Source organism: Trachymyrmex cornetzi, unplaced genomic scaffold (assembly GCF_001594075.2).
Source record: "Trachymyrmex cornetzi isolate Tcor2-1 unplaced genomic scaffold, Tcor1.1 scaffold230, whole genome shotgun sequence".
Classification (NCBI taxonomy): Eukaryota; Metazoa; Arthropoda; class Insecta; order Hymenoptera; family Formicidae; genus Trachymyrmex; species Trachymyrmex cornetzi.
In genome coordinates, this window is record NW_017296957.1 from 620,522 (window position 1) to 633,379 (window position 12,858).

Consider the following 12,858-nt stretch of genomic DNA (forward strand, 5'->3'; position numbering starts at 1 on the left):
GTCCTGTATTCATATCGTACGCCTATATGACACTGAATATATTTTACGTATTAATCCCGAATATGTATGCATTTATGTCCCAAATGTGAATTCTGCTTGTCTCATTTGTATACATTTGTGACTCAGACGGCGCGGTGATCTCACTCGTATTGTACAGAGCTCGCGTACGATACGTTCATATTACAAGATGAGAGGTCAAGGAAAAGACGCGCTTCCCGTATTTGTTAAATACGTTCTTACCTAAAGACGCAGTAATTATAATAATTGATTGTAATTCACTATTAGCCTTCGAAAACACAATTAGAATCGCATGACCGCGTTTAGCGCTAAATGCGGCGTGGCCTAGGCGAACCCGAGTGACCCCGTGGTGTGCTCGCCAGGTACGAGGTCGTACCTGAACACGCACGCGTAACAGCTGCGGACGAGCACCCCGAAAACGACGTTAAACCAGCAGCACGCGGCGCACGGCTATAGCTATGGTGTTTCGTCTCGGCTCGGGTGTTGCATCACCTCGGTTAATTTTTCAATGTGTTGCCGACTTTAACTGTGCATTGGACTCTGACTTTCTGAAGTTTACTTCGTTCATGAGGACCAGGGCCGAAACAAAACGTAGAAAAAGATAAAGCGATGAACTATGAGCCCAAATGGACTAATCATAGTCGATAGATATTTTCTTCACATTCGATTCGACGCGCGACTTTAAAAGTTCTGGGCTTAATGAAAGAAACATTGCACACACACACAGACACACAATGAAAGAAACATTAAGAACAGGAATAAACATTAAATATTACGAATACAGATTAAATGTAACGTAGTGTTATTTGTCCCATGTCTTAATCATTTGTGTCCATTATGAGTTACATTTAACCTCTATTCATAATTCTTTTATTTGTAATCATATTCATTCTTGATATTTCTTCTATTATGCGTAGGATATTAATATATTATTATCGATCTACAAATTCCTATGTATCAATAAATCTGTAAAATTCAGTACATGTTATTCTATATACTTTTTACAAATAAATATAAAAGATATCCACTCTTGGCCATTATGTACGTTTTATTATTTAAAATGTAACATAAGAAAATTTGTTTGAATGATATTTTAATATTAATTATTTAAAAATTCACACTATTTTTGTTCTCATAGAATTTATTTTATAACGTACATAATGTTGCTCGACGGAAACCGCGAGAAGGTGGTGGTTTCTTCCGTCAAGAGGGAAATGTAAAAAAATTTATTTAAAATTTATGTTACAAAAAATATCACGCTTATGAGATATAAAATAATAGAAATTATAAGTTTAAATTATTGCATTAATAAAAAAAATCAATCTTTAAATCTTAAAATAAATTATTTTTTACATTTCCCTGAGAGTGTGTGTGTGTGTGTGTGTGTGTGTGTGTGTGTGTGTGTGTGTGTGTGTGTAAAAATACTATTAAAATATAGTATTCAGTTCTATTTTAGTCCTTATTACTTTGTAAAACTAGTTGCAACTGTTGCAAGTGCGCTTAAATTGTGGAGCTCTCAAGTTGCCAGAACTATTTTTTGTCTCTTACAATTAATGTAGAAGCAGACAAGATTTTTTAAGCGCTTGTTCTTTTCATGTGAGATTATTTTCAAACATTTTAATTATTGAATATATACAATTTTAATCTACTGACGAGGGACCAACAATATCACTGCTACCTGCAGCATGTTGTCTTAAAGTACTATGATGTTTTTTGGCAGGATATAATTTGTTCGCCATAAGAGACAAATGCTTTTCCTTAACTTTCATATTTATATATGTATCTCCTCTCGCTTTTAATGCTGACTGGAAAACGCAATTATCTTTAACGTAAGTCGGCGAAAGTATGGTGCGTTTTTCTTTCAAACTTTTTAAGAAGGAAATTATAGGGAATGTACTCTCTGGATCGGCGTTTGAATTTGGAAGTGATTGTATATAGTTCAGAACACTTCTTAAGTTTGGATATTTTGCAACATTATTTGGATGCTGACGTTTCAAAATGTTTTTCCACATATTATCAAAATTTAATTTGGAAAGACTTTCTTTCTCCTCTATTGTCAAATCTAATGGCAATGCAATCCATTCTTTCTTTAAAGAATCTTCATCAAAACCATTGATAGTTTTAATTACAAATGAAACATTGTTGAGAAAGATGTTTTTCTATCACTTTCGAACAAACTTATTGAAGGTTTAAAAACATTTAATTTTGATAAAAATATGTTCTTTACTGGTAATCTTTTTCGAATTTTTTCTGCAGCAGTCACATAAGACGCCAAACAGTTTTCTCTGACAGTTGTAATTACGTCTTTGTGCCCTTGCTGCATAATTCATCCAGATATTTCTCACAGTTTGATCCCAAATTAATTTCATTAAAACTTTTTTTATTCTTTTTTAGAGAGAATTTTACATCTATAAAGAAAGGTTTTAAATGTTAATCTTTCAAAAAATGTTTACTGATGTCAAAAAGAAAGTTTAAAGATTTTATCTGTAATTCATGTATGCGCGTATCTGATGCTGGAAAATATGCATTAAATTGATTTAAAAAATTGAAAGAATATTTTAAAAAAAGAAAATAGGCTTTTGTCTCTACTTTATACATTATAAATAACGGATATTCTGCAATCTTCGTTCTTTCGCTTACAACTGTTTCGTTTAGAAAAAGTCTTATTGAATCCCCCAAGATTTTAAAAGTTTTTCTACATATGAATAGTAACAAAGCCAGCGTATATCGTATAATTTTAAAATTTTGTAATCTGTTTCTTGAAAACATTTCGAAAATTCACGGAAAAGAGCCGAACGCGTGTGATTGCTTTTAATGTAAGTACCAACTTTTCTGAAAAATTTCTCGCCAAATATAGGAATTTTATTGGTTGCAGCATATGCTGCTAAGAAGGCGGAATAGCAAGGACATGGAAGTGTTAATAAACGTGGACAGACCCTTTGTAATTTTTTGTTTTAAATAATGAAAATTTTCTTTCCATGACAGACGCACTGCCACATGATAAGGATAATAAAAAAAGCAATAATATTGTTGAATGGTATCTATAATTTCGACATTTCACATTGAAATGCATGAAACAACTTTTCTGCGCTGGAACCTTTAGCATCGATTTCAATTAATTTAACTAATTGTGAATAAGTATCTAATGTTTCTGAGTCAACGTATCGACCAAAGAACATCATCCACTCATTACAAATATCAAACATTTCATCTATGAAAATGGAAAATTGTGTGTTCTGAATTCTGTTTACGACACGTTCCGTCTCAACACTCTGAGCACAAAACGTTTATAATAATATTTTCACATTTTGTATGATCCATGCTCATATTTTTCAACATCGTAGGATCCTTTCCTATATGTTGAAACCAATTAAGAATGTCTTCTGCAATTTCATGAGGAATATTTTGATCAGCGATTAATGCGCCAAATCTGATTTCCGATTCTTTTTTACGGTCATTAAATATTATAAATGATTATTATAAATGATACTAGTTTGCCTATTCGAATCATCGTTCGATTTATTTACTTCAATGGATCTGCTTTTACATATATCTAAATGTGTTTTGGAATTTGCATGAAAATAAATGTGCGATAAATAAACATCAAAAGATTCATCGCAAATTAAATAATAATACAAATGGTCATCATTTGGATCTTGGCGTAACCAATATTTAAATTCTTCATGTCTAACTATTTTTATATTGAAATTTTCCTTTATATAGAATATAAGGTTTTTTTATTGATAAATGATCATCATCATTATCATTAGACAATAATTTGTCATTAGTAGGTGATAATTCGTTTTGTATTCTAATTTTGTGATATGCAGATTTCGCATGTCTCGGAAGAGGTGATGATTGTGATGAACATGAAAAATATTTCTTACATACTTTACAATAATAAAGACTATCATCGGATGGTATTTTGCGTATCCACGATATCGCTTATCAGTAAGCCAAGCTTGTTGAAAGCTTCGCTTATATCTTTCTGTCACGCTTGTTTTATTACAGGTTTCCATGTCGATTATGAAAAAATCGAAAGATCGAAAAATCGAAAAATATGAAAAATATTAAAAAGGAAGAAAACGTACGTGTGTGTTTTATGCATGCGTGCGCGCGCGCGCGCGCGCGTGTGTGTGTGTATGATGTTAAAATGTAATGAATATTTGTAATAAATACCTAAAGCTATAAATAGCAAAATGTCCGTGTCATTCGCGACCAAAGGAACGAATGTGATTATTGCGCGTTGGTAAAATAATTACGAATCTTGTCGATGCGCATTTTCAATGGGTACATTCAGTATTACGACCGCTCACTGAGCGCTCAGTGAGCTCTTGTATCTGTTTGGTCTATATTTTTAGATCTAACGGAATATGCCAATCAGTTCCAAGAGCTCACTGAGCGCTTAGTGAGCGATTGTAGTACTGAATGCACCCAATGATGCCAACTCGCGTCGTTCCATTGTTGCTTCAATCGGCAAACGCGAACAAATCGCGAGCAGTCGACGTCCCGAAGACGCGATACAAGCAGATGTTAGGTTTGTTATATTTTATTATTATTTGATAATCACAGATTTTACGAAAATACGGGAATTATTTCTGTAATGATTTAATATTGGTATTGAACGTCCAATATAGCAATATCACAAATTATCCGTATTTTCGCAATACCGTTATGCATGGCTTTTCGATATAATGAAACACTAATTTGAGAGTACTTCGATATAAGTCCTATATAAAATTAAAAATAATTTTTTTCCTATAATTTATTTATTAATTTTCCTATATTAAAAATAATTTTTCCTATAATACTTCAAAATATATGTAATAATATATCTTTCAGGTTTTAAAGAGATCCATTGCTTATTTTCTTTGTTCCAAAAATATATTTTTTGTCCAAAAAATTTCAAAAAATATCTTTTAATTTCGGGCCGTTTTTGTTTTCCTCCCGTATGATTCGGCTGTCTCGAAGTACCTATTAATTGACATCAGAGATGATAAATGACATATTATAAATTAATTGCATACATCTTTATTTTTTCATTTTCAAGCATTATAAAATTTCGTTCAATTTTCAAACTTATAAAATAGGCAAATTGAGAAATGTGCTATTATTTCCAGAAATAATAATGTAATCTTCTTACGGACTCTCCCAAATTCAACAACAAAAAAACTCCAAAACCAGGACGAATGAGAGTCAGCGTGGTAATTAATACAATCTTAATTCTTCAATCCAAAAAATTGATTCTTTATTCCAAAAAATAGTACGTTTCAGTTCACTTTGGAACCATCTTCAGCCAAACAAATTTAAAATATCAATCCCTTCATGTCAAGGAAAAATCATCATCAGATTAGCAGATTCGATGTTCTAATCTATTCGAAACATTAAAATTATCTTATAAATATTTCTATTGAACAAGTTTCAAATTAACAATAAAACTGGTGACTCACCTCAAGACATAGAAGGAATTCGTCTCAACATTGGCTCAACTAATTAACATTAATATTCACTAAAAGGTCAAGTTAAAAAACGTTGATCGTAGCTCAAACGGAACATGACTATAGTACACTTAATATAATCGGAAAGACATGTCAGGTCAAAACACGAAAATAAAAAAAATCACGAAAATAAAAAGAGAAAAATAATGTCAATACATAAACAAAAATTTTGCATAACCGAAAATATAAAACTATTTGATGTCTTTTATTAATTGTATGTAATTGTGATGTACACCTTCTGTATCTAAGTGTAAATTCAGACTATTTTGTTGCATTAATATATGAAGGCATTCCGCATATTAACAGCTTATTCAGAGAACTGCCTCTTACGTCGGACAGACGAAAAGGAAATTAAAAACTAGATTGGCTGAGCACCGCAATCATATTAACCGAAATAGTAACAACAGTGATCACAGAACATCGTATTGAATTTGATCATGACTTCGATTGGGAGAATGTCGCGATTTTAGATGAAGAGCGTTCTCTGAATAAACGGTTAATATCGGAATGCTTTCATATATTAATGCAACAAAATAGCCTGAATTTACGCTCAGATAGAGAATTATGGTGTACACCATAATTACATACAATTACTAAAAGACATCAAATAGTTTTATATTTTCGATTATACAAAAATTTTTGTTTATGTATCGACATTATCTTTCTCTTTTTATTTTCGTGATTCTTTTTATTTTCGTGTTTTGACCTGACATGTCTTTCCGATTAAGTGTACTAATCATGTTCCGTTCGAGCTACGATCAACATGCGCTTTTTAACTTGATACCTTTTAGTGAATATTAATGTTAATTAGTTGATCCAATGTTGAGACGAATTCCTTCTTTCTTGGGGTGAGTCACCAGTTTTATTGTTAATTTGAAACTTGTTCAATAGAAATATTTATAAGATAATTTTAATGTTTCGAATAGATTAGAACATCAAATCTGCTAATCTGATGATGATTTTTCCTTGACATGAAGGGATTGATATTTTAAATTTGTTTGGCTGAAAATGGTTCCAAAGTGAACTGAAACGTACTATTTTTTGGAATAAAGAATCAAATTTTTGGATTGAAGAATTAAGATTGCGTATTAATTAACACGCTGACTCTCATTCGCCCTGGTTTTGAAGTTTTTTTGTTGTTATTATTTTCAGAATTATTTGTACGTGACATATCTATGCGAACATAGAAGTATAAAATAATTTTTGGTATATTTTTCAGCTATTAAAAACCGTTGTTTATATCATCAATATGATGCCTCTAGATTCGAGATAGTCGAGCCTTAATAAATTCAACCATCGAGGCATAATATTATTTATCGCAATAACCAATGTAGAAAAAATATTTTTTTTCATATGCGACGTTTAAACAATGTTAAGTAAAAATCTTGATAGTTTTTAAAGGTATTTATAAGCATAAAAATTATCAAATTGTTCGTCTATTTAATGCATGCCATCTTTCGAGCAGCGTACGAATCCCGCGTCGAAAAAACTGGTCGTCTTTTGAGGCGATCCACGAATCGATCCAATTTTTTACTTTTTCATAAGACCGGAAGTGCTGATCAGCCAGGCCGTGTGCCATTGATCGAAATAAGCGATAGAGGGAGCAACGTCTGGAGAATACGGCGGGTGGGATAGGACTTCCCATTTCAACGTTTCCAAGTATGTTTTGACCACTTTCGCAAAATGGGGTCGAGCATTGTCATGCTGCAAAATAACTTTATCGTGTCTCTCGTTGTATTGCGGACATTTGTCTTTCAATGCTCGGCTCAAACGCGTCAATTGCGTTCGATACCGATCGTCTGTGATTGTTTCAGTCGGTTTTAACATAATACACTACGCCGAGCTGGTCCCACCAAATACAGAGCATGACCTTGGAGCCGTGAATATTCAGTTTGGCCGTCTACGTGGAAGCATGGCCGGGAACTCCCCATGATTTTCTGCGCTTGTGGTTATCGTAATGAACCCATTTTTCGTCCCCAGTCACAATGCAATGCAGAAATTCCTTCCGTCTTTGCCTTTCAAGCAGCTGTTCACAAGCAAACAAACGCCGTTCAACATCTCTCGGCTTCAACTCGTACGGCACCAAATTTCCTTGCTTCTGAATCATTCCCATGGTTTTGAGGCGTTTTGAAATGGCTTGTTGAGTCACTCCCAATGATCGTATCAATTCTTTTTGATTTTGACACGAGTCTTGATCAAGTAATACCTCCAACTCTGCATCTTCGAAAACTTTCTCTCTTCCACCGCTATGCCGGTCTTCGACGTCAAAATCACCGTTCTTGAATCGTTGAAACCACTCACGACACGTTCTTTCACTAATAGCGGCCTCACCATAAGTATTTGAGAGCATTCGATGAGCCTTAGCCGCAGATTTCTTAATATTGAAGCAGAAAATTAAAACCTCCCGCAAATGACGATAATTTGGCTCGTAAACTGATATTTTCAATCGAGAATAACTTTATGATGCAGACACGAATCGACTAATGTTTTCTATGGAGTTATGTTGACAGATGCCCAAGTTTATTGTATGATATCTATGATCTATTTATTTCGACCACCACTTACCGCTAAAGCCATATCTATACACTGAGAAAAATGTCCGTTCAAAAAGTAACAAACGGATATTTCCGATTGATTTCGATCGGATTTATAAGACTATCCGATCAAATTTTAGGACTATCCGATCAAATTTATCGGATTTATGAAACTATCCGATAAATTTGATCGGATAGTCTTATAAATCCGATCGAAATCAATCGGAAATATCCGTTTGTTACTTTTTCAACGGATAAAGCGGTCGAAATTTTTCTCAGTGTAGGAAAACGGCGGAAGCAAAGTTGTACACCTAATATATATTTTAAGACCGACAAATTGAGCAACAAATAAAGTTTGCTTGAATAGGAAATAGTAGAATTCACACAAATATTATTAGACACCAAGGTCCGTCTCCGACTGCACCGTACACGATGGCCAGCGTTGATATACAGGCCTCTCACACAGGTACGCGGTTGCGAGATAATTCACCACGGATGGGGTCCGTGAAAAATTTGAGGCCGCATTAAATTAAGAGAGCGGAGCCCCGCGCACGTCGTCGCAACACACGTCGTGCCTGGTTCTATAAACTCGAAACTCGTGGCGAAACACGTCCATTCCGTGATGAATTAAGCCATTCAATTAGACCTACGCGAAATACGTTCTTTCGGAATGCGCCACGCGTGTCGCGTCGTGATAATGAAGAAGCATAGATACACTCGTGTGCGTCGGACACGCTTCCATCTTCCGTCTCCGTGCAGATGCACTCGATGACGCCGCCGGTGAATAAAACCCGTTTTGGACGATCTACATCTGCTGGAATAAAAAATAAAATAAAATCCTGTTTATGATCTTAAATGAATAAATCTAAAAGTATAATTATATATATTTATGACTCAGAAGAAGTCACACTAGATATTATATAATTCATAAAATGCTATGTAATTGTGTTTGTCTTCGATTTCTTATTTTGATGTTGTTCTATTATAGCTATAAATTATTTGCGTTTTTTTGCACAAAATAATTTAAAAGAGATATATGATTAAAAATGATTTAGTTGAGTACTAATTATTTCTTTCTTACGTTTCTATTTCTATTTATTTTTTAACTATTTCGAATTAAGTCAGATAATATTATCTATGTAAATGCACGCGTAATTGGAGTCTGTATTACGGATAACAAGTAATTAAATCCTTTATACGCGAGCGTTATATTAAAAATAAAATGTCTTGTGTACTTTGTGTGGACAATAATTCTAATTTGTCAAATATATCTTCTATGCTGCACGGCATATCATATCTAGAATTTCCGTCGTCTGAAGCGGAGTTAACGTAATCTCGTGCGGACGTGTAACTTTTATTTCAAATGTAACTTGCACGTATCTCGCGTGTAATTTCGACGTTGTAACGCGCGAACTTCTCGGATTGTTATTTTCCAGTTTCAGTACCTTCCACGTAGTGAATACGCGTCAGGGTAGCCGAGAATCGCGTTCGTCGATTTGCCGCACCAGTCGTTTACGAGGCGTTTTACTGTATTACATTCGCGATGCTAGTATTTGCGATCGCAGATTTCGCGATTGCATGGCCATGCCCGTTATCTTACCGTCGCCGATGTGCGGTATCGATACGTCGGGAAAATTATCGACTTTCCGATGGCGCATATACAGCGAATAATTCTCTGCGACTGAAAGTCGATACGTTTCGCAGAAATGGGACATGCAGTACAAAGGATCATGTTAGTATTCCGAGTTTTCTTTCGTCAACGATGAATTTAGCATCAGGCTAAAGACGACACGATGTTACCAGCCATCCTCTTTATCCCAGACATCGTCCTTTTTTTTTTAAGATCTTCGAGAACGTCCGAGGAGAATTTTCTAAAGGCCGAGATAATTATGAGCATCCGAGCATCTTCAGGGAATCTTCTAAATATTTTACTTTGACTCCTCCAGCGTTACTTTGTATTAGTCCCAGATTAAATTTACAACAGGTGTAGTAAATCTTAAGCCGTAAGATCAAGTCGTTTCGAAATACAATAAGTGCAGTAAACCGTAAGATATCAGTCAATCACAGTCGAATGTGAGGAGAATAATCGACTACGATTGATTAACTTCTTACGTTAAATTAGTACTATTAATGGACAATTACATGTGAAATAATAATATATTTGTTACTGCTCTGATGAATTTTAATTTATACGCGTAATCTATACGCATTTTTGTACGTGTTTGGGGGTTACAGGTAAAATATCCGGGATTTTTAGCCTGTAAGTTGTAGTTGTGAAAAATGTGATACGACAACCCTACATGATGTTTCTTTTCTACGTGTCGAAGCGAGAGTTCAGCATCTCGAAATGAAACGGGTATCCGTCGCGATAACCACTACTGACGTATTTTACGCCAGTTTCACATTTATACAAGAGTTTTGCGTCAATCATGTAAAATGCAGCTTGAAATGTCGCACGCTTTATTAGCTCGACATATATTTCGCGTGTACACAATAATTGAACGTAACTTATTCATACGTGCGATGTTTACGGCCGCTAGCTCGATGGTAATTCGCCGCTTTTGCGCCGTCGCGACCGGAAGATGATCGGAAATAAATATTCACGAGCTTTCGTCCGCGTCAGCTTGGCGACCGGCTTTCTGAGCGTCCGCGAATCATCGGCGCTTATTTTTCTAGCGATATTTTTTCACCGGGAGAAAAGCGGTCGGGAAGAGGCATTATCGCAATTAATCAAACGCCGTATCGACCGATGAACGGAGAGCGGACAAAGAGTGGTTGCATCGCTGTCACGGCACAAATTACAGCGCGATTATTTCTCTGGTTCGCGGATTCGATTTATTCGCGTTAAGAATCAACGGTGCCATTCGTTATCGATATGACAAAAATGTCGGCCACGGTATTTTCACCCAAGCGTGTATTCCTGGAAAGGTCTCGGCGTTACCTGCGCCCGCCTGCGCCAGGTGGAACGAATGCAGGTGGTGAGTTACAACGCGAAATTTGGCTGTTGGTTGTAGCAGCCGTAGTTTATCGAGAACATCTTTTTTTTTTTTTTGCTCGCGCGCTTCACACGACGCTTCGCTGATGATCTGCTCAGTTAGTTTTCTTTAGCGCATGCGAAAGCAGAAGCGTAAATGTGATGAGACTTGCATGAGTTTTTTTTTAGCTTAACTTCTTGCATGGGTCACCTTTCCTATTTTTTTCTCCAGCGTGGAGAGAAAAAGAGGAAAAATGAACTTGTGCAAGAAGTTCAGCTAAAAAAATAGACCTACCTACACTGTTAGAAATTTCTCAATGAATTTTAATTAACATGTAAAGGAAGCATGTGGTTATGCGCGAAATTAAATGTAATGAATGATGTAAATAAAAACTAAATTACAGTAGTCTTAAATGTGATGAACGTGTGTATTGAAATTAATGAACACATTATTGTAGAAATTAATTTATACGTTAATGAAAAGTACGAGATCTGTAACTGAAAAGTAATTTACGTTAATGACATGTAAGAAACGTAAACGTATTAAACGTTAAGCGTTAATAGTATTAGGCTTAATTAAAATATTATTAATATTCGTAAATGTAAAAGTACATTAAATTTCAATACGCTTTTAAGTTAAGCGTATTGAAATTTAATGTACTGCAAACTTAAATTTCATTAATATGTACATTAATATAGTTATTTCAATTACGATTACTTAAATGTCATTTATATCCGTAAATGAAAAGTATATTAAATTTCAGTTACTGTAAACTTAAATCTCATTAACATGTGCATTAATAGTTTTTTCAGTTACAGAGAAATTAAACTTCATTCACCAATGTACATTAAAAGTTAATGAAATTTAAGAATATTTCTAACAGTGTAAGTGATGCCTCCAACATATTCGATCGTCTAATGTTTTATTTTACGCTACAATTTTAAGAAATAATAACAATAAAAATAAGAACAGCTACAAGCCAAGAAACATCATAAAGTAAGTAAAAGCTTAAAATAAACAAATGTAGTAGCTAGCAAATAAATATATTTCAAAATTAATACTAACAATGTCTAATAATGTCTAACAAAAATACCTAACGATCGTTTCAACCGTATTTCGGTCATTTTCAAAGTATAAACTAAAACCGGAAGACAAATAAAATCGCACGTGTATTAATCATATAAATGGTAATGAGTTAAACAAATATAATAAAAACCACTATAGTCAAAACATGTTCAATCCAATAATCCTCCATCTTCACCGTTGTACCTTAATAATCATAAAAATTGCCCTTAATAACATTGTAATTGTGTGTGATCTACGCAATCCGGTTAAAGACGCAAAAATCTTCAAGCAAGTCCAAGTCCTTATACAGTAATGTCGGTAATCTTCATAATTCGGTTTAAACACGTAAGCAGTCAGCCGTCAAAAACCTCCTAATGCATAAAGATAATTCTAACCAAAACACAAAACAACGTACAGAATGTAACAATTAAAACAGTTAAGTTAAAAATTTGCAATGTAATAAAGTACCGAACGCATAAAAATAAGAGATAAAAATTAAAACCTATTATCTAAATAAATTTACAATGTAGCAACAAATAAACAAACTTTAATGAAAGTGTGAATCGTGAAAAGCTAAAAAGTCAATATAACGGCAACGTCAGAAAGTAAATGGCATATAAAATTTTTAAGAAATCTTAACAAAAAATAAAAATACCTTTAAAATGGATGCTTAGTTACATAATATCAATCAAATAAAAAATATTATAAATAAGTCGATTGAATGTATCAAGAAGATACCGTAAGTAATAAGCTTTAGTTTATACTTTG